General features: G+C 58.2%; 1 protein-coding gene across 1 annotated transcript in view; it reads right to left on the bottom strand.

Annotated features, from left to right (window-relative positions):
• The window catches only part of VAV2 (vav 2 guanine nucleotide exchange factor), a 218,984-nt gene that overhangs the window by 111,274 nt on the left and 87,245 nt on the right, over positions 1-20,465 (bottom strand). The gene's annotated exons all lie outside the window — the stretch shown is intronic.

The raw sequence follows: 20,465 nt of genomic DNA, 5'->3' as shown, positions 1-20,465 counted from the left end.
GGATGGATGGATGGATGGATAGATGGGTGGGTGGGTGGATGGATGAACAGATGGTGGGTAGATGGATGCTGACTCAGAGGGATCCCTTTGCCCCAGTCCCTTCTGATGAAGTAAGGAGAGAAGAGAGAGAAGATGAGCCCCTGATGGCCAGCCTCATACCTATCTCCCTGAGTCCCTAATACACCCTTGACAATTTCTGTACAAATGTCCTCCCTCATGGTGGGGGTCACAACTACCCACCACGGAGGCACCACTGACCCTATTTTGCAACTGAGAAAACCCAAGTTCAGAGAGGTAACATGACTCGACCAAGGTCTCATTGCTGTGGAAGGCTGAAGCCTGGGTCTGACTCAAAGTCCAGCTCCTAACAGTAAGGTACCTGAGAGCCACCACCTGCCCAGGAGCGGGGGCCAGCCCTGCCCCTCCTGAGCCCCCAGCAGGTGGTTCAGGGACAGACCCTCCAGCCAGATCATGGCTCCATGGGGTCCTCGTTCCACCCTTCCTCTGAGTGCCTGCCCCACTGGGAATGAAAGGCTGGGATTCTAGTCTGGAAGGTTCTCCCAGCTGGAATCACATCCAGGACTCTCAGGCACTGACACAGAGGACAGACCTGAAGATTCCTGTGAGCTCCTCAAGGGGGTGGCTGAGCAGAAGCCCCCAGGGATGGCCCAGCTGTGAACGGGACACTGGCCAGGGCCAGGGATGTGGGGAGACTGATCGTATGTGAACCAGGGCCTCAGTGACCTGGCCAACCCCAAGAGGGAAGAGAAGAAAGGGGCAGGGGCCAGCCCCAAAGAAAACTGCAAGCCCTGGCTTCCTCCCTGCATGCTCGGCTCCCAGCACCCATGTCCTCCATGTTTCCATGGCTGTGCTGGATGGGTGATTGCAAGTCTAACTTCCCCCTCTTCTCTGCCATGGTGTGGCCACGCTAGAGGAAAAGGGTTGATGGCGTCCTCACCCCACGCACCGTCCTTTCCCCACTGCAGTCAGTTACACTGGCCCAGCTGCCCCAACCAGCATGTGGGGGCACAGTCTCTCCTTGGCTTGAAGGGGATAGGGTCCTAGGCCCAGCTCCTGACACCTCCAGAGGAAACCCAAGGCCTGGAGCAGAGGCAGGAAGGCTGGCAGGGAAGCCCCGGGGATCAACGTCGCTTTGTGCACCTTGGGACCCAGGGAAAAAAGAGGCTGGAGGGAGAAGTGGGCCCAGATGGCCTCCTAGAGCACTGGAGGAGGTGTGCGCTGGTGGAGTATCAGAGCAGTATGTCCTCTCCAGGCGGCCACTCCAACCATGGGGCTCTGGAAGCTTCTTGACTAAGAGTCTACCGCTCACGAAGAAGGGCAGACGGGTGGACAGAAAAGCACACAAGGGGGTGGCTCATGCCTGTAATCCTAGCACTTTGGGAGGCAGAGGCAGGCAGATCACTTGAAGCTAGGAGTTCTAGAGCAGCCTGGGCAACATGGTGAAACCCCATCTCTACTAAAAATACAAAAATTAGCCAGGCGTGGTGGTGTGCACCTGTAATCTCAGCTACTCGGGAGGCTGGGGCAGAAGAATCGTTTGAACCCAGGAGGCAGAGGTTGCAGTGAGCCAAGCTTGCACCATTGTACCCCAGCCTGGGCGACAGAGGGAGGTGGCAGCGTGGTGGGGGACGGAGGAAGGAAGACAGGAAAATACACAACGGCAACCGGACTCACATGTTAGCTGAGTGCCTGCTCTGTGCTGGGCATGTGAGGGAAGCTACAATTTAACCTGAGATCCTGAGCAAAACAGTACAGAGGCTCAGACCAGGACATTATGCCACAGCTGGGATCAAGTCCTAAGCCTGCCACGGATGATCTCAGCCACTCCTCTCTGGGCCTCGGTTCCCCTGTGTGTGGAATAAGGAAACCACAAGACATACAGATGGCAAGGGGCATCCTGCCATCTCCCACTCCCACTGTGCTCACGGTGGAGTCACTAACCGGTCACCGTGCCCCTGCTGAAGACACTGGCCTCCGCAGCTATCTCTGCACAGTGCTCTGGGCAGATGCTGCCTATGAACGTGATCAGCACCCAATAAGGGAGTGGTATTGCCCTGGGAAACACCTGCACCAATAGCCTCGGGTCCCCTGAGCGCTGACTGCCCACTGTCCCCAGTTCCTAATGCCAGCACGGAAGTCTCGTGTCCCAGAGCAAGCACAGACGAGGCATCAGGCAGCAGCCACTCCCCACCAGGAAACTCTACAGGAATCAGCCGGGGGTCGGGGCTGCTGGGGGGAAATCCCCCGTCCTTCGTGGAAGCAGCTTAGCAGCCATCTGGTCCAAATTCTCCAGTTGTGAGAAACCTAAAACCCAGCTGGGGAGATGCAAGAGCTTCACAAGCCCACCCAGCAACTTCCAGGCAGAGCCCGGCCTAGAAGCAGGGGTTCCCGTTTGGAGCCTGAGGCTCTTCTCTCCCAGACATGGTGTCCTCCACGACAGCTAACCACCGTCTAGGCCTCCTGCCTGCCAAGATCTTTCCCAGGTTTATTTCATTTTATTCCCTCGAAACCCCCACGAGACGGTTCTGTGGCTCTCCTGTTTCTGAGGAGGAGTCCCTGGGGCTGGGGCAGACGGCTGGTGCCTCCGGCAGCAGAGCCCAGCTCTCCACGCCACCCTGCCCCGGAGGGCCGGCTATCCATCCTGGATTTGAAGCTGAGGGATAAACCACAGCCTCCAGGCATGAAAGCAAGGTTTCTGAGTGGGGCCCTGCAGCCTGCGAGGCCAGTAAACCTGCCCCAGCATGACTGGCTGGGTAGGCCGGGCCACTCACTGTCTGCGAATGCTGCTCACTCATTCCCAGAGACACTCCCCGGCCCCTCCTGGGCATCACTCAGCACTGCTGTGGCTGTAGGAGCCAGGCAGAGACGGCGCCTCCCTCCCCTGTCCACCAGGAAAAAGGGGGAACGAAGGTGGGTTCCAGTGTGGAAGGCATCCCAGACCCGGGCTGCAGACAAGCCGCATTAGTCCCTCTTTACTCAGAGGCAAGGCCAGAGACCATGACACAGATCTGCTGCCCAGCGTGTGAGTTACTGCCTCCAAGGTACACGAATTCCATAGGAAGCTCAAAGTACCCGCCCAGATGTGAGGTCAACGCGGGGTTACAGGAGCAGCACTGCAAGGGCAGGAGGGACGGGTTCTGGCCTCCCCCACCCCACCCCCTTCTCTACCCGGATGTCTCGCCCCCTCCAAGAGCCTCCCACACTGCTTCTTCCTTGGACCCTTCCCTCTTCCCAGAGGTGGACACAGTGAACCAAGGGGCTGGAACGCAGGCGTCTACACAGGTGGATTCCCATGTGGGACCCCAGGATCCATCTCCCTCCCCAGCCCACCCCTGCAGAAGAGCTGTCTAGGCAGGGAGTGGGCCGTGGAGGCCTCATGGAGTCAACCACTCTGCACCATGTCTGAGCTGCAAGAGGCCTCGAGGGAAACAGGCATCCGGAACCCTCACCTTACACGCGGAGAAGACGGGTCTAGAAATGGATGCGTCTTGTCCAAGGCCCCGTAGCCAGACGGGGCAGAGCAGGCCCAGAAAGAACCAGGGTGGGAATGAGGACAGTCACCATAAAAACAGAATCACAGACCCTCCCGCTACAGACCCCAGGCTGAGCGCTTCACGGGATCACCTGCATTTCTTTCAGAGCCAGCAAGCTCTGAACTCTCACGGTGCCAAGGTCACGTGTGTGCAAGCCGGGGCTCAGGAGGTCACTCAGGGTGGGTTAGGAACCCGGGTTCACAGGGCCAGAGCCGAGTGCTGAACCCTCTGTGCCAAGGCCAGACCCAGGCCCCAGCCACTGCCTGGCCTGGCTTCGCAGAGCCAACTGCCCCCACCACACAGCCCAGCGCCACAGCCCTGGGTTCTATCCATAGCTGATTGGAACGGGCCGCCCTGCTGCCCGCTAAGGAACTCATCAGGCAGAGGGAAGGCAGAGGGCGGGCCCTGAGCAGGCAGAGGGGGCCCCGCAGACATAAGGCAGGCTCTGGGCAACCCAGAATCCGAGTCTGAGCAGCTCGAAGTGAGGGTTGCCTGGAGGAGGCGCAGGCCGATGATAAAGCAGCACAGAAACAGGCAGTCCCCTTCAAGGCACAGACTGCCCGTCACCGCAGAGCACGGCCGGGCTGACCCTGCCAGTCCCTTCAAAAGCTCAGCTCCCAACCGCCCTGCGCCAGGAGGGAAACACCACAGGAAGACACGTGAGGCCCCCGCTCTAGTTCTCTCTAGTACAAGAGGCTATAAAATGAATTGACGTTTATGATGGCGAATGCTATGGCGCCATCCTGCCCGGGCTAAGGGTGCCCAGAGGGCAGTAGGACATTATCTCCGGAGTGGCTGGGCAGTGATTCTAGAAGAGACCAGCATCTGACTCGGTCGCCGAGTATAGCACACGCCTCCCGTGCCCTCGGGCCTCCCCCAACTGCTGGGGCCCAAACAGGGCAAGATGGCTGAGGAAGGGCACATTCACTCACTGCCCAGCGGACACAGCCATCACCTCCTGCCCTCAGATATCAGTGCTCCTGGTTCTCAGGCCTTTGGGCTCAGACTGGGACTCATGCCATCAGGGCCCTCGAGTCTCGAGCCTTTGGATCAGGACTGGAGCTGCACCACTAGCCTTCCTGACCTCCAGCTTCACAGCAGCTGATTTCAGGACTTCTCAGCCCTCCGGATCATATGAGCCAGTCCCTGATATTAAATCTTCCTATCTAACCATATGCTATTGGCTCTGCTGCTCTGGAGAACCCTGACTGATACAATATTGGTAAGGAGCACACATCTCCCCTGGGATGGCCCCATTCAAGCACGCCCTGCTCCCACTCCTACCCCCACACCCAGCACCACTGACTGCAGCCAGCAGAGGTGCTGTGGAGACAACAGTGGTAGGGCGACAAGGGACAGGGTGGGTGTGGACCAAAGACAATTCCCCTAAGGAAGGCAGGCCCGCTGGGACTGAGGGAGAGCAGCCAGTCAGCCAAAGCAAGGAGAACATGCAGGGGGAGGGCCCCCACACAGGCCCGGACAGCGGCTGTGGCCACACAGGGGACCGGAGAGCGGAGGCATGTCGGATACAGAGCCAAGGAGCTGGCCTCACCTAGGGCAGTGGGAGTACAGGGTCAGGCTGGTGTTTGAGAGATGGTTCCGGCTGCAAAGAGGAGACTGGGTGGAGGGAGGGCAGGACTGTGGGAGGGGGGTGGCCCCAAGGAGTCTTCTGACCAGGCCAGGTGCAAGACGATGGCGGGAAGGCCCGGGCAGGAGGCCACAGGGATGGCCACAGCCAGACAGGACACAGCCAGAACTGTTTAAGAGGCTGATCAAAGCTGCCTGGGTGCAGGGATGAGGCAGGAAAGAGAGAAGCCATCTCTGTCCTTTCTGCCAGGAGACACAGAAACAGCTGGCCTGAAGAAGTGGGACAATGGGGGAGGCTGGCCCCCTGGGTCTGGACGCATAGTGGCCAGCTACGGAGGGAGGGGCAGGGGATGCCAGGGCTGGCGTCTGGGCCAGGCTGAGCTTAAACCCTTGGTGCGGCCTTGAGCAAGTTGCTGCCTGCCCCGAGTCTCCCTCCCCACCCACCTGGGGAAAGGGGAGGCTGAGAGGCATGTGGTTATCTGAGCCACCGCCACCCCATTTCTACTTCCCACAGAACCCCTGCCCAGCCTGCTAGACCCCCTTCTGCCACCTTCCTCTGGCCCCGGGATGCCCTGGCTGTATGAGGAGAGGCTCCCTCTGCCCTCAAACGGTTGCCAGCAGCTTTTCTTCCCAGCAGGTAATTGGCACCCTCCACACGCTGCACAACGATGCCACGACACAGCCCACAAAGCTGGGACCCACACCCCAGACACAGCTATCCACAGGCCAGGCGGACAAGCCCAAAATCAGCCACTGCCCACAAGCAGGGTGGGAGCCTCACACTGCCAGGAACCTTCTTGGAACAGCCAACGCTCGTGTTCTGGGTGACACATTTGGCTCTGGGCTCAGAAGTTACCCCACTGCCTCCATGAATCCTCAGCCACCCAGTGAAGTCAGTGTTACTATGCCCCTCGTCAAATGATGAAACTGAGGGTCAGAGTGGTCACCTGCACACATCAGCTTGATGGTCTGATGCTGCATAGGAGAAAGCAGTGCCTTGTGCTCTTAAAGGGAAAGCACCCAGAAGGAACAGCCTCAGCCTCCCGACTGAGCCTCGCCCCAGAACCCCTCTCTCATGGCCTGGTCATCCACTGCACATTCCCAGTCTGCTAATGGGGAGAGGTGACAGCAGCCGTCACCTGGAGGGGCTGATGAGTGTCCAGTGGCTTCACCAGCCTCCTTAATTAATGGCCATTTTAATGGGAAGGGGATCAACAACCGTATCTCTAACACTACGGCAATAACTTTCCAATATCTACCCTTATCTCTGAAACAATGACTGAGTAACGCGGTTATTAAGTGCAAGTGTAACACGGGACATGGAGGTGCGTGAATCTCCTCTGCAACGTCAACTCCACACCTGCTCCTGCTCTGAACTCCCGCAGGAGTGCCCAGGAAGGCCTGGGAAAGCACTTGGCCCCCCGACACCCCCAGTATTTCTTCCCTAGGCTGTCTGATGGCAAAGGAGGGTGTGGGGCCCACCCAGGCCCTTAGGCTCAGCAGACAAAGGCCTCTTTGACCAGTCTCTTAGCGTAGGGCTGAGCTCAGCACTCTCCACCGGCCTGCGTCTCACGGATGCTCCAGGTGTACCACAGGGCGGGCACCTCTGCGGACATGTGGCAGCCGGGGGAGGCTCAGGGGCCAGGGACAGGTTGCTGGCACCACCACGGCCATAGGAACCACACAAGGAAGGCCTCGGGCAAACCACACGCACTCTAGAGCCAACTGCGATCCAAGCACAATCGAGGCTGGGTGGTGTTTCCGAAAGGACCTGACGGAACTAAGCACTAAGATTGTTCGGAGTCTGGCCGACGCAGCTCCCCATCCATCGCCAGCCAGGCGGCCCATGGTGAGCGAGGCGGACTCTTGGTGTCCTCAGCTGTGAGATGGGGGCAGCCGCACCCGCGAGAGTAAGGGAGACAACACACCGCCCATGGCTGCTCGGCTGCCGTCACCATCATCGTTGCTGCCCCTCCTGCAGATGCAAGCCCCCACCTCCACCACTGCCAAGTCCTCTGTGCACGTCTGTCACAGAACAGAGCTCAACCTTAGAGAGGCCATCCCTGCTGACCTCACCTGCCGCCCGTCTCAGGAGGAGGACTCCCAGGAAGTCACCACCGCAGGGGGATCCCCCAAGCAGCGGCCACCTCCCCACCACACACACCAGGGGGTCGCCATCCAGCTAGTGGGTTTCCAATGGGTGTGCAGAGCTGTGGGCAGTGGGGGCAGAGGCCAGGGACAGTGGCTGAGCACTGGGTGTGCAAGCACCTTTGGCCCAGGCAGCCTGGCCTTCCTTGCACATATGCAGGGCTCCTCCACAAGGGCAGACACCCTTTCCCTAGGGGCCAGGTCACCCCATTCGAGAGATCTACAAATCCAGCCTTTGACTCCATGGAGCAGGAGCATGGCGGGGCAGGGGCAGGGAGGTGTCTACTCGGGGTTCCTCCATTCCCCAGGCATCATCTGCCCCCATCCCAGGCGTCCTGTGACACAGCCTTCCAGAGGGGACCGGGCCAGGTTTGTGCTGCTGAACCTGGCTCTGGATCCTGTCTCCGCTGCAGACTCGCAGCTGTAACGAGGACCCTTAGGGGCTCTTGCTTCCTCACTCAGGTGTGCAACCCACTTTGAGCAGCTGCTGCGTCCCAAGCACTGTGCGAGGGTGACCTCTGGAGCTCCAAGGAACCAGCAGGGTGTGATCAACGCCGCAGGGTAAAGAACAGAGCAGCTGGGAAGCACGGAGTCCAGCACAGCCCCTAACCAAGCAGAGCAAGGGGCAGGAGCTGTCCAGGAATCAGAGAGGGTCCCCTGGAGGAGGTGCTGTCACCCTGAGGCCTGCGAGATGAGCAGGAGTTAGCCGGGTGATGGACAAGTGTGTGTCAGAGGCTCACCATAAACGTGGGCAAGCCTCCTGTAAGAAGGCATTGATCAGTAGGTGGCCCCAGGGCACTGCCACGGCCTTGAGTACCTGACATTACAGACCCACAGGGCAACCAAGTGCACATCTGAGTCCTCTGCCAAATGCAAATCTAAGCAACAAGCCGCACACACCAGGACGAACAGCACTGCTGGCTCAGATGAACCACCAAGAACCTGCTCTCCTTTCCAAAGCAGAACCGATCCGAGAATCCCTGTCGCCTCGCGAGCTGCAAGTCCGATCTGTGCAATATGAGCCCCTGTAGGAAAAAAGTCTAAAGTGATCTTTCCTCCCCTGTGCTTCATGTTTATGGAAACAGATGGAAACCGGCCGCAGACAAAGCTCTGGCGTCCAGATTTGCTTCCAAGCGGTTTTACCTTGATGACTGCTTAATCCTGGCCCATCAAGGGACTTCCCAAAACGGCCACTTTATGGATTTTTCTTTTCCTGTCTAAGGGCAGGATTCAAAAATACACATTTCCCAGAACAGATTATCTAAGACCCCGAGTGTGAGGACACAGATAAGAACAAGGCCACCTGGAAGTGGAGGAGAAAGAAGAGACGCTGCATGGGGAAGACAGGCCAAGGAAGGATCCACCTGGACCTATCTGTGCTGTCTGCAGGAAAAGGGGCTAGGCATCCCTCCACCAGCCCCTTGCCCACCTGGCACTCACTAGCAGCCCCGGACACCAGGGTACAAGGTGTGTCCCCAAGAAGCTCTGTGTGCCTCACTGGAGGAAGGAGCCGGCAAGCAGTGTAGGGAGGGAGAGTGGGCAGGAAGCAGCTGAGCTGAGAGGGAGCCACTGAACCAGGCAGGTGGTGAGGGACCTGTCATCCAGGCTCAGGGACTCATGAGATGATAAAGGAGGGCATGGAAGGACAATGGCCTTAGGGGCAGCCGTGGGGAACTCTCAGGTCAGATAAGGCTGGATCTGACCAATGGTTTTATAAAAGATGCCTTTTATACAAAGCGAAAGGGACAGCTTCTCCAATAGGAATCTTGTATATAAAGAAGGGGTGGGCACGGGGGGCACTGCCAATGCCACCGCCCAGGAGACCAAGAGATGGCCAGGTGAATGTGATGTGCGGTCCCTGATGAGTCTTGGGACAGAGGACATAAGGGGGAAACTGAGGAAGCCAGAGTCACTTCAGTTAGCGACAACTGGTCCACACCGGTTCATTCATTGGAACCAAAGCACTAACAACTGTAAGGTGTGGATGGGGACCCGGGTGTGGAATACAATCTTCTTCTGCACTAGCTCCTCAATTTTGCTGAGTCTAAAACTGCTCTAAAATATCTAGGTAAAGTGGGGGCTGCCCCTTTGGCGGGTCAGGTGGGCAGCAGGTCAGCTTCTGCGGTCGGCCCTCCAGGACGCTGGCCGTGGCTCAGGATGGAGGCAGGTGAGGCACACCCTTGTGATCCCTGGGCACAAGCCTAGGGGTCGCCTTCGGTGGCTACAGCATACCCTCCCCCACCACTGTCAGGTGCTCCCAGGGGCAGCAACACCCCACTGTCCACAGGGGCAGGTCCCGGCGAGGGGCCAGCAGCCCAGAGCTGGGAGCCATGGCTCACCCATGTCCCAGAGTGGCTGGGCAGGGAGACAGGCCCTGCCGGCACAGGGTCTGGGGTGGCGGAGCCAGGACTATCGCTCAGGCTGCTGGGCTTCCCACCATACAGCCCAGAGAACGTGTCCCCAGAAAAGCTTCCTTGGAGCCATGGGCTCCAGACACAGAGAGATGCAGCCTTCCCGCAGGCATGATGCTACCTGCAGATAGCAGAGCGCAGACGTGGGACAAGGCCCTCTGGAATGTGTCTGGGGTTGCCCCACAAGTTTCCTCCCCATGAGACGGGGCTTGTTAACAGGACTGAGAAGGAGGAGCTGCCCAGATCTCCTGCATCCCATCACAGGGCCTGGGTGATGGGAGGGGAGGCCCTGCACGAAGGCTGCAAAGGAGTCTCCAAGCCGAGCTCTGACGGATTCCTAGGCAGCTCCAGCCTCCGGCAGAGGCAGCAGGTGGAGACAAGGAACTGACAAGGCCCTGGGCCCCTGAACAGTGTCCTGCAGCCTCCCCAGCCCATAGCCGGGAATATGAGGAAGGGGGAAGGCACAGAGAAAGGGCTGAGATCCAGGCTGGGCCTGGCAGCCAGCCACTGGAAGCTGCCGAGGTCCCAGATGTCCTTCGAGGGTGGCCTACAAGTGGTCGGGAACTTTGAGAGGCTCTCTCATGTGTCTGATACCAAATGTACAATTTAATATTCTATATTTTCAGCCCAGACAGGAATTAATTATTTAATGTCCTATCAAAACCAATTCTGTCCTTCATACTACTCTGGGCAGCATGTGGGGGTGGAAAAGTTCGGTGACCCCGGCTGGCATCACGGCAATACTGGGGAGGGCGCAGATCAGACACGCAGCAAGTATGTGCTGAGAACCTGCCAGGGCTCCTGGCACAGGATCCCAGCATGATGCCTTCTGCTTGGCAGGTGCTCAGGGGGTGTGCAGGGCTACAAAGCAGGGCATCAAGGTTTCAACCTAGTCTCCACTGACTCTCCAGAAGGCTCCTCCCCCAAAAGATATGGTGCCAAAAACAAGGGAGGCAAGAGGCAGCCATCCCAGACAGCTGTGTGGCAGGCCCCAGGCTGTACGGGACACAGTGGACCGATAGGCCCAGCCATGCCCTGCAGAGCTCTTGGAGATTTCAGGGCAGGAAGCAGACTGTCCATAAACAGAAAGCAAGGCAAAGAACATGCTGGGTCCAGACTGAATCCTGAAATGAAGGAGGTGAAGCACGCAGGCCCCCAAGGGCACAGCCTGTCTGCTAAGCCTTCACAGCCCCAAAGGGGCGGCCCTGCTGTGCCTGGCCTGAACATGCTGCCGTCACAGCCAACCGACATCTGTACGGGGTTGGACAGCATCCCCTGTGGTTCATGTCCTTCCTGGAACCTCAGAATGCCAACTTCTTTGGAAATAGGATCACTGCGGATGTAATGAGTGAAGATGAGGTCACCCTGGAGTAAGGTGGGCCCTCAATCCACTGTGACCAGGGCCCTCAAAAGAAGAGAAAAGACATGGGGAGAAAGGGGAGGCCATGTGAAGTCAGATGCCGCCCCCGGGACCTCTGGAAGGAGCATGGCCCTGCCGACAACACCTTGAGGTTGGAATTCTGGCCTCCAGGATAGGGCAGAATAAATCCCCCTTGTTTTGCGGCACCAGGCCTGTGATACTTTGTTATGGCAGACAGTGGACACCAGAACAAGGACAAATGTCGTAAATGCAGTGCTCAGCCCTTCAGAGCAGATAGGCTTAGGGATACAAATGCCATAAGGTGACTCCTGGGGCCCCTGAACCCCTGCAGCAGAGGCAGCCAGCCACTGAGACAGGACCCCTGGGGAGTGGGGGGGGGCAACAGCTGAGAGGCCAAGGAGGACAAGAGGGACTCTGCCATGCCAAGAAGTCAGGGATGGTGTGCTGTGCTGTGACTGCAGGGACAGGAGTTCCACCTTTCCCAGAGGGCGCTGGCACCCCTAGTTCGGGATGTGAGCCCCACACCCACCCCATACCAGGCTTGGCCCCCTAATAGCCCTCTTTCCCAGGGAACAACCTCCCCAGGCTCTATCTCTGTGCCCCCATCCCCTGCTGCTCTCTCTAGATCCTTCCCTCCGAATTGGCATGGAAAGTCAAGTCCCTGAGCCTGCAAAAGGCTTGGATTTCCCCACACACCGCTCCTGGAGCAGATGGGCCCTTCATCATTTGCTCATTTTACGTTCCCCTAATCATGCGAAGGGCCCTGGTAATTGACAACGATTCTCTGCACAAATGGTGGACCCACAAAGGAGCGAAGGCACGGAGACCCACCCGCTGAGACAGCCTCCCTGCCGGGGTGTGCCAGGTGAGTGTGGGGCCACAGGGGGCAGTCAGGACTGGGGAGAGGAACAGAGCCGAGTCAGCTGCTGACCTGCTGCAGAAGCTCAGGCACTTCAAAATTCATCGGAACATGTTGAAACAATGAGGGGATAGAACAACCACTCACCCTGCAGACTCCCAAGTCATCCCCAGCCACGGCAGGCAGGCAGCCCAGTAGCAGGCAGGTTTCGGCTCAGTCGGAGCAGGCCCCCAGGCACTGGACCTGGGGAGGCTTCCGGTCACCTGTGCAATGCCACCAGCAGCTTCCTGTACGCCTCCCGTGACAGGGAGCTCACTATCCAAGGCGGCAGAAGAGAAGCCACCCCGGGATCCAGTGCCACTGTGAGGCTCAAGTACACCCCAAAACTCTCACTTGAGGTCCACAGGTGACTAGCAACTTTGCTTAAATTGATTGTAGTAGGCCGGGTGTGGTGGCTCACACCTGTAATCCCAGCACTTTGGGAAGCTGAGGTGGGCAGATTATGAGGTCAGGAGATCGAGACCATCCTGACCAACATGGTGAAACCCCGTCTCTACTAAAATACAAAAATTAGCCAGAGGTTGCAGTGAAGCAGAGATTGCAGTGAACCGAGACTGCGCCACTGCATTCCAGCCTGGCAACAGAGCAAGACTGTCTCAACAACTACAACAAAAAAAATTGATTCTAGCAACTCATGAGCAAAGAGAGGGAATCCAGAATAAATGGTAACCAGCCCCCACGCACACACGTGCAATGAAGCCACCTAGATGAGCAGCACGGGAGCACATAGAATGAACGTGTGATCTTTTTTTTTTTTTTTTTGAGACAGAGTCTCACTGTGTCGCCCAGGCTGGAGTGCAGTGGCCGGATCTCAGCTCACTGCAAGCTCCGCCTCCCGGGTTCACGTCATTCTCCTGCCTCAGCCTCCCGAGTAGCTGGGACTACAGGCGCCCGCCACCTCGCCCGGCTAGTTTTTTGTATTTTTTTAGTAGAGACGGGGTTTCACCGTGTTCGCCAGGATGGTCTCCATCTCCTGACCTCGTGATCCGCCCGCCTCGGCCTCCCAAAGTGCTGGGATTACAGGCATGAGCCACCGCGCCCGGCCGAACATGTGATCATTAATTACCCACCACCACCACCACGCACCTGCCTCTCGCTCCTACACGGGTGCCGGCGCTGCTCCCTCCTCCGGGATGCCCTTGCCCTGCCTCCCAGCTGGACCCCAGTCTTCTCCAAAGTACAACTCAACGGGCGCTCATCAAAGCAGTGCTTCCTTAGGCACGTGGGTGCGCACTGCAGTGGGCCGGCTGCCCTTCTCAACCCCCGCCACACTTTGTCCATTGATGAGGGAGGGGGGTGCCAGCCTGGGGGGCGTGGTGGGAACCCCGTAAGCACTCAACAGATGCTGGCCCACCCAGGCCAGCCTCTCCACCCAGGCTGGTTCCTGGGCTGTTACTTTATGGAACATCACCAAGCTGTCCGCTTAGCACAGCTGCCTTTTTCTATATGCGTAAGATGCTTCAATAAGAAGTTTGCAAAAAAAAAAAAAAAAAAAACCCTCTGGCTTTAAACATGTTTTAACTCCAAAGACTTTTAATTAGCTGTATTCACTCAAAACACACGGATAAGCTTGATGGCTCCATGAGAATGCTGGTATGGAGCAGAACCAAACATCCAGGGAAGGAAGGACCACTGGGCAGGCAGCTCTATCAGGGACCGCAGGTGCACACCAGCATCCCCTCCCACTCAGCCGGAGGGGCGCAGCACTGTCCACAACTCACACCGTCAGCCCCACTTCTAGCCTGATGACCCCACCTGAGCCAGCCACAGTGACAGGCGCAGCCTAGATCATTCCAAAGACTCCAAAGATAATTCCAAAGGCTCCACTTCCAGGCTGACGACCCCATCTGAGCCAGCCACAGTGACAGACAGAGCCTAGGTAAGTTGGGCCCTTCCGGAGGGTTCTCTCCAGCGGACTGGAAAGCACAGCCAATATTCATCAAAATGCACGAATCGTCTCCGAACCAGTGACTTCATCTGCTCCACAGTGTCCTGCAATTGATTCTTCTGAACCTCTGAGCCCACTCAACCAAGGGCGGCCCAGCTAGGGGCATGCATACAGCCCCCGCGGCTGTCTACTTGGTCCAAGTCCAGCTGCAGTGGGAGCGCCTGCCCCGCCCAGCCACACTGTCTGCCTCTGCTTCTTCCCCACAAGTTCAAGGTCGGTGTGTTCAGGCATCCCTGTCCCATCGATGAGCAAACACAGCCCAGCGACTCGTGTTTCTCAGAGCCCTCTCATTCCAAAACAAGTCTTGTTCCAAGGGCACAGCGGCGGCCAGTACTTCCTGAGGGCCTGCCACTGTGGACTCCGCAAGTGCCGTATTTATTAATAATTGTGCACCGCCAGGAGCGTGCAATTGTCATTCAGATTTTACACAAGCAAGGTGCTCAGGCTGCAGGTGACATGTGACCCCAGGATGGACCCCTCCCAAGGCGTGGTGTTCTGCTGGGACCCCACCTCGAATTTCCATCTAACGGCTCTGAAACGACTGGACTCTGCATCTGGCCTCACCTGGTGATGCTCAGCTGCCCCAAGGTGGAGGTGGGCACATGCTCCATGCCACGTCCCTGACCTTGCAAACCCACCACAGTGCCGGCACAAAGCCTTCACAAAGCACTCACCCACTTACCCTTGGGCTGGAAGGAACCACAGGCCCATTTGGTGACAACCAAATTCAGGTGTTCCTGAGAACCAAAGTTCTCAGCTACCTACACACCCACCATTAAGGGGACTGTGCTAGACAACCAAGTTTAAACTTGTTACAAATCCCAGAGAGAGAAGCACGTGGAGCAGACTGATCTGGTCCCATCTCCGTACTGACAGGTAGGGGGCGGGCGGGAAGGCCCAGCCGGGCCCAGAGACACCCTGGGAGGCTGGGATGAAGCTCAGAAACCGGGGTGAAGGGGCTGACACAGGCGGGAAGGGAAAGACAGGAAGGAGCACCCATGTGGGACCTAGGGTCCCAGGCAACCCCAAAGCTTCCTGCAGGTGGGAAGCCTCTATCACGTGCAAGAAACTCCACGAGATCGGCACATGAGGGCTGGGCCTTGTCTGACGCTTGCCTCAGCCCAGAGGCATCTGAGCAGCGGTCACAAAGTCTCCATCCTGAAGGAAGAGTCTCAGAGCCTGCCCTGTGCCTAACCCTGCCACAGGGAGGTCCATTATAACTCAGAAACCTGCTGAAGGTTGCCCAGCTCGAAGGACTCAAACCCACGTCCGTCTGACGCCAGTCTGAGCTCTGGCCAGTGTCCATCTCTAACCTTGTCCCAGACAAGGAGAAGCCCCAGACTTGCGGGTACCACACACCTGAGCTCGGGCCCCATGTCAGAGTCAGTGAGGCCCACGTGTTTGCGCCTGTGTCTGGGGGACGCAAATCCCCAATCTCCTACTGGAGACAAGAAAACAAGACAGGCCCAGAGACGGCACGGAGCCCACTCAGCCCCGCTCTGCAGGGCACCCGCACACATTATTTACCCCGCCAAGACCTTCCTCTTCTGCTGGCAACACCCACGTCCGGAACCCCTGTGGCTGCACACAGAGGGTCAGAGCTCTGTTACCAGGAGAGCAGGCGAATTCTGCAAGCGCAAAAACCTGCGTTCATATCCATACTCCAGGGGTCTGCTGGGCTCATGGAGCGCTGCGACCCAGCCTGGGGCAGGTGGGCAGGAAAAGGTGTGCTCCACTCTTCCAAGATGCCCGGGGGACCCAGGGGCTGAGACCGCCCTTCAGGCAGGACTTTCCCAGTCACACGGGGTGGGGGGTGGGGGAAGCCAGACAAGGCAGGTGCCAAGCCCCCCTCCCCACCCCCCGCCCTCCTGCTCTCCCTCAGCCGTGGTAGTTCCCAGAGGGGACCCCTGGGGCTCAGCCCAACTCAGAGGAGGGTCCAGGCAGCAGGCCCCACGCAGAAGTTGCACCTCCTTTGGGGCAGGATGGGGTAGGGGCCATCTGCCGGCCCACTCAGCAGGAAGGGGTCTCTTCACATCCACCGTCCTCGGGGACTCGCCATGGAAACTAGTTGCCTTGAAGCATAAAACTACCCCAGGATAGGGGAGGGGGAAGGGGCAGGGAGGCCCCCAGACCCCGCTGGATGGGAAACAAAACTGAACACAGCTGCTCCAAGCCCACCCACCTGCCACTCCAGGGAGGGCATGCCCCAGAAGCTGGATTTTTAGAGGCGTGGACATCTGGCCCCAGGGAATTCACAGGGCCTGAGATCCTGCCCTAACTCTAAAAACAGCAAGGGCAGCCCCAGGGCCACGTGGATCCCACCCCACCGCACCCCCGGAGCCTCCACAAAATGTAACTTCTTAACCATTTTCAAACGCACAAGTCAGCAGCACCGAACAGCACTCATACTGTGCAGCCATCACCACAGTCACCCACACATTCCCCACGTACCTCCCTGGAGACACCACGGATTCCACTTACCCCCAGCAGAGACCCTCCCTGAGCCCAGCACCCCAGGGACATCAGAGGCTGAGGGATGAGATCACAGCAGCCAGGACACAGACCAGAGGGCCGATGGCCAGCCAGACACTGCTATCGGTGAGGCCAGGAGCCACCCCTGCCCCCTCCTCTGCCTCTGCCTCCCATCCCACGCCCCCCACCCAGGGTCTGCTTCTGCATCTTCACGGCTTCTCACCTTCAGTGCCCATTACATCCCCATGAGAACCGGGGGTGGGTGGGATGAGCCCGCATTGCAAGATGAGGGAACTATGGCCCGAGGAGGGAAATCACTGCCCAAGGCCACACTGCAGGTGGAGGTGACAGAACTGGACTGGCCCAGGGCTCTCCTGTGGCCCCAGCTGCCTCCACTTTTCCCGGGGACTTCCAGCTCCCCACCTGCCCAGGACAGGCCTCCGGACGCAGAGGGAGGGAAGGTAAGGATCCTAAACGGCCAGCCTCCTCACCACCAGCCCTGAAGGAAAGACGAGGCACGTTCACAGCGACCATCCTCCACGCAGAGCAACGCAGCATCCACTGGAGGCAGCCACTCCTTGCTGCTTCCCACCGGGAACCCCCAGTTCCCAAGCCTGAGCTCAGGCTGAAGGGGCAGACCCTGCCCAGGAGCACCCCTTGGATGAGCCTTGAGGGCCTTGTGCTAAGGGAAATAAGTCAGTCACAAAGCACCAATACCACAGGATTCCCCACAGGAGGTCCCTGCAGGACTCCCTTACACGAGTCCCCTGGAGCCAGCAGACTCATGCAGACAGCAAGCAGCAGTGGGGAGCCAGGGGCCGGGGAGGCGGGGTGAGCGCTGAATGGGGGCAGAGTGTCCGCCTGGGAGGACGAAGCAGTTGTGGAGATGGACGGTGGTGACAGCTGCACAGCAACGTGACTGTGTTCAGAGCCACCGACCTGTGCCCCGGAAAATGGTTAAGAAGCTACATATTGTGTTCTGTGTGTTTTACCACAGTCAATAAAACAAAACAAAGCAGCAGCTGCATGTGGGGGCCACGCACACCTGGACCTTGCGGGCCGCCAGCTCTTTTGAACCCAAGTCCAAACAGGGCCAGGCGGGTCCAGACACAACTGTCCCTACACCACCGGCCCCGGGTCATGGGGCAGTTTCCATAGAAACCACGGTGTCCAGGAGCCATGTCACTCTCAAGGACAGATGGACAGACGGACGCGGCTCTGGGAAGGGCTCTTCCAGCTTCCACATCTCCAAGTCTCAGCCTCACCGTGGACACGGTAAGACCAACGTCCCCCAAACAGGGTCAGAGCGAGACAAACACCAGACTCCACCCCAATTAGTATCACGAGCCTGAGCCGACGGATCTGTTCCAAAGGGCGTCATCCCAGCGGCTGGCTTCAAGATACTTAATTTCCAGATCCAGGGAGGCTGCCATTAGCAAGATTAATTGTGTGCACACACAATTTAATTTCCCCCACCGCAGAAACAAAAGTGACACTTACCCCAATTACAGGACGCCGGGCCCTGGCGGACGGCCCATCATTCGCAAGGAGATGACACGAACAGCATTGAAATGAAGCACCCCTGCCAGGGGGGCTGGGACACCACGTCCCAGGGAAGCCTCACCTCTGAGGAGCTCTTTGCTGAGATCAGGGCGGCCTGAGGCAGGCCCAGCAGGGATCTGGAGCTGAGCTGAAAGGGGTCTCAGTGATGCCTGCTCTTCTGCCCTCGGGGTGGGAAACCGAGGCCCAGCAAACCACAGGCTAGGGGTCGGATGCTGGGGGACTCCAGACAAGCCTCCCCACTCCCATGTCTTGGCCTGGGTTCCTCGTCCAGGAAATTGGAGTCATCACAGTGCTTCTCTTACAGGGAGTGCTGAAGAGTGGGGTTCAGGGACACGAGCCTAGAACGTGCCTGTGCCTGTGTGGAGGAGGGCACGCTCACTCTGGGTGCTAGCTGACGGCTTTCTAGACTGGCCTGACACCTTCTAAGAGCCTGGGAGTCAAGGGGGTGGGTGAAGGTGGCTATGGGCCTCCTTGGTTCCCTTCTCTCCCCAGGGCCCTTGGTTCCCTTCTCTCCCCAGGGCCACCCTGACACCGCTGGAAAGACTGAGGGATGCTTGGGAGGGAAAGGCACTGGGTCCAGGGCCTGGGGGAGCACACAGCTTTCCTTGGGACAGGTGCGGGCAGCCCACAGCTCCGCAGCCAGGACCACCCCAGTCCCACACCGCAACTGCACAAACACATCAAGCCAGCCGGCCCGTCGGCACCTGCTTCTGCAGCGACCGAGTGTGTCATGAAATCCGAGGAAACTCCCCAGAACACCCAACGAGGCTCGGCTGTTTGTTCGTTAGACATTTCATTTACCAAAAAAAAAAAAAAAAAACTTTTCTTTCTTCTCTGTCCTCTGTTAAACCTAATCAGACTTTCCCGATGTGATGGTGTTTTATTCATGTTTCAACTGTTAATATCGATACAAGGCTTATGACTCCACGGCTTCCATGAAGAAAGAACTCCAGGCTGGAATATTAGTGTTTCCCATGAATAATACATGACCCCGCAGGGCCACGCCTGGGATGACCCCACAAATTACTGTCTCTGCAGTGGAAGGACCCGTCATTCTGGCTGGGAAAATTAGCTAGTAACTAACAGGATTCGGGCACAATCTGGGAGGCTGTGGTGCCAGGGTGTGGGAGGGTGACCCGCAGGGGCTGAGGCAGGTCCCCAGGCAGGAGTGGCAGCCAGGGCACGGGCAGCATGTATCGTGCCAGCCTGGCACGTCCACAGGGCACAGAGCCCTCCACACAGCTGACACTCCAGGGGGTGGAACCAGGGAGCCCAGGCCGGGAGTCTGCGCGGTGGTTTCTTCTGAGGAGCCAGAAGTCAGCTCCACCGTGACCACACGGAGCCGTGTGCCTGTCACAGGGGGGCTGACGGTGCACCTCACGCAGGCCATGGGGAATCCAGGAGGAATCGTGGCCGTAAGCCCAGGAGTGAGCACGGACTGCAGACTCCCAACCCCGGACTACATTTCTTCCTTCTGAGAGGTACAGCAAGAAACCACTTGGGAGGGCAGAAATGGGAAAAGTGCCAAGGGTCAAGGGGCCACGGCTCTCCCCAGCTGGGGCAAAGACTACTGCCCCCCACCACCCCCTAGAGTCCTTCTCCCCTTCTTCCACGAGAGGTGGATGCTTGATGGCTCACGGCTGCCTGCTAAAGACAGCGCTCCCCACCCTCCCTTGCAGAAAGGAATGGCCCCAGAACCACGTTCTGGACACTGTAAGAAAGGAAGGGGAGGTGGGGAAGGGTCATGCACTTAGAAGGAAACAGCCGCCTGCCCTGCTTCTTTCCTGCTGCATGGAACATGGACGAGATGGCAGGAGCTCAGCAGCCACCTTGAAGCACAAGGTGGAAGCCGCACGCTGGTGACAGCAGAGTGAGATACTCAGCATGCCTGAGCTGCTTGTGGGGACAACGGCACTGCCTGGGATGTGGGCACTGTGGAGGAGCATCTCTCTTGCTACCTCACTGCCAGCCACCCATCCCTGCAAGCTGGCAAGGACCTGCACCTTTCACACCTGATGAACAAAAATAAGGTCTTCTAATATCTATCTGGGCATTTTCTGGTCTGAAGTGAGGAAGTTAAACGAAATAAGGTAAAGGAGTGAAAAAAGTAAAAAAAGGCAAAGAGGATTTTCTCTCCAAGGCTCTTGCAAAGAAGCACCGGAACCCTCCTCAAGGTGCTCAGCAAGCAGAGGCACAGGGGACAAGGGTGCAGGGGGCTAACAGGGCCCGGCACTCATGCCACCCTTGGGAACACAGTCTTCAGCTCCAGCTTCTCCTCCCTCCCTCCCCCACCAACTCCCAGCATGAGGGATTGGGGGGAGGATGGGAGGAGGATGGTTGGGAGGGATGGAGGGAAGGGATGGAGGGTGAGGGATGGGGGGATGGAGGGGGAGAGAGAGAGAGAGGAGGAATAGAAGGGGAGGGATGGAGGTGGAGGGATGAAGGCGAGGGAACACAGTCTTCAGCTCCAGCTTCTCCTCCC

This window comes from Colobus angolensis, unplaced genomic scaffold, assembly GCF_000951035.1.
Source record: "Colobus angolensis palliatus isolate OR3802 unplaced genomic scaffold, Cang.pa_1.0 Scaffold9, whole genome shotgun sequence".
Classification (NCBI taxonomy): Eukaryota; Metazoa; Chordata; class Mammalia; order Primates; family Cercopithecidae; genus Colobus; species Colobus angolensis.
This window is presented reverse-complemented; position numbering and strand designations above follow the sequence as displayed.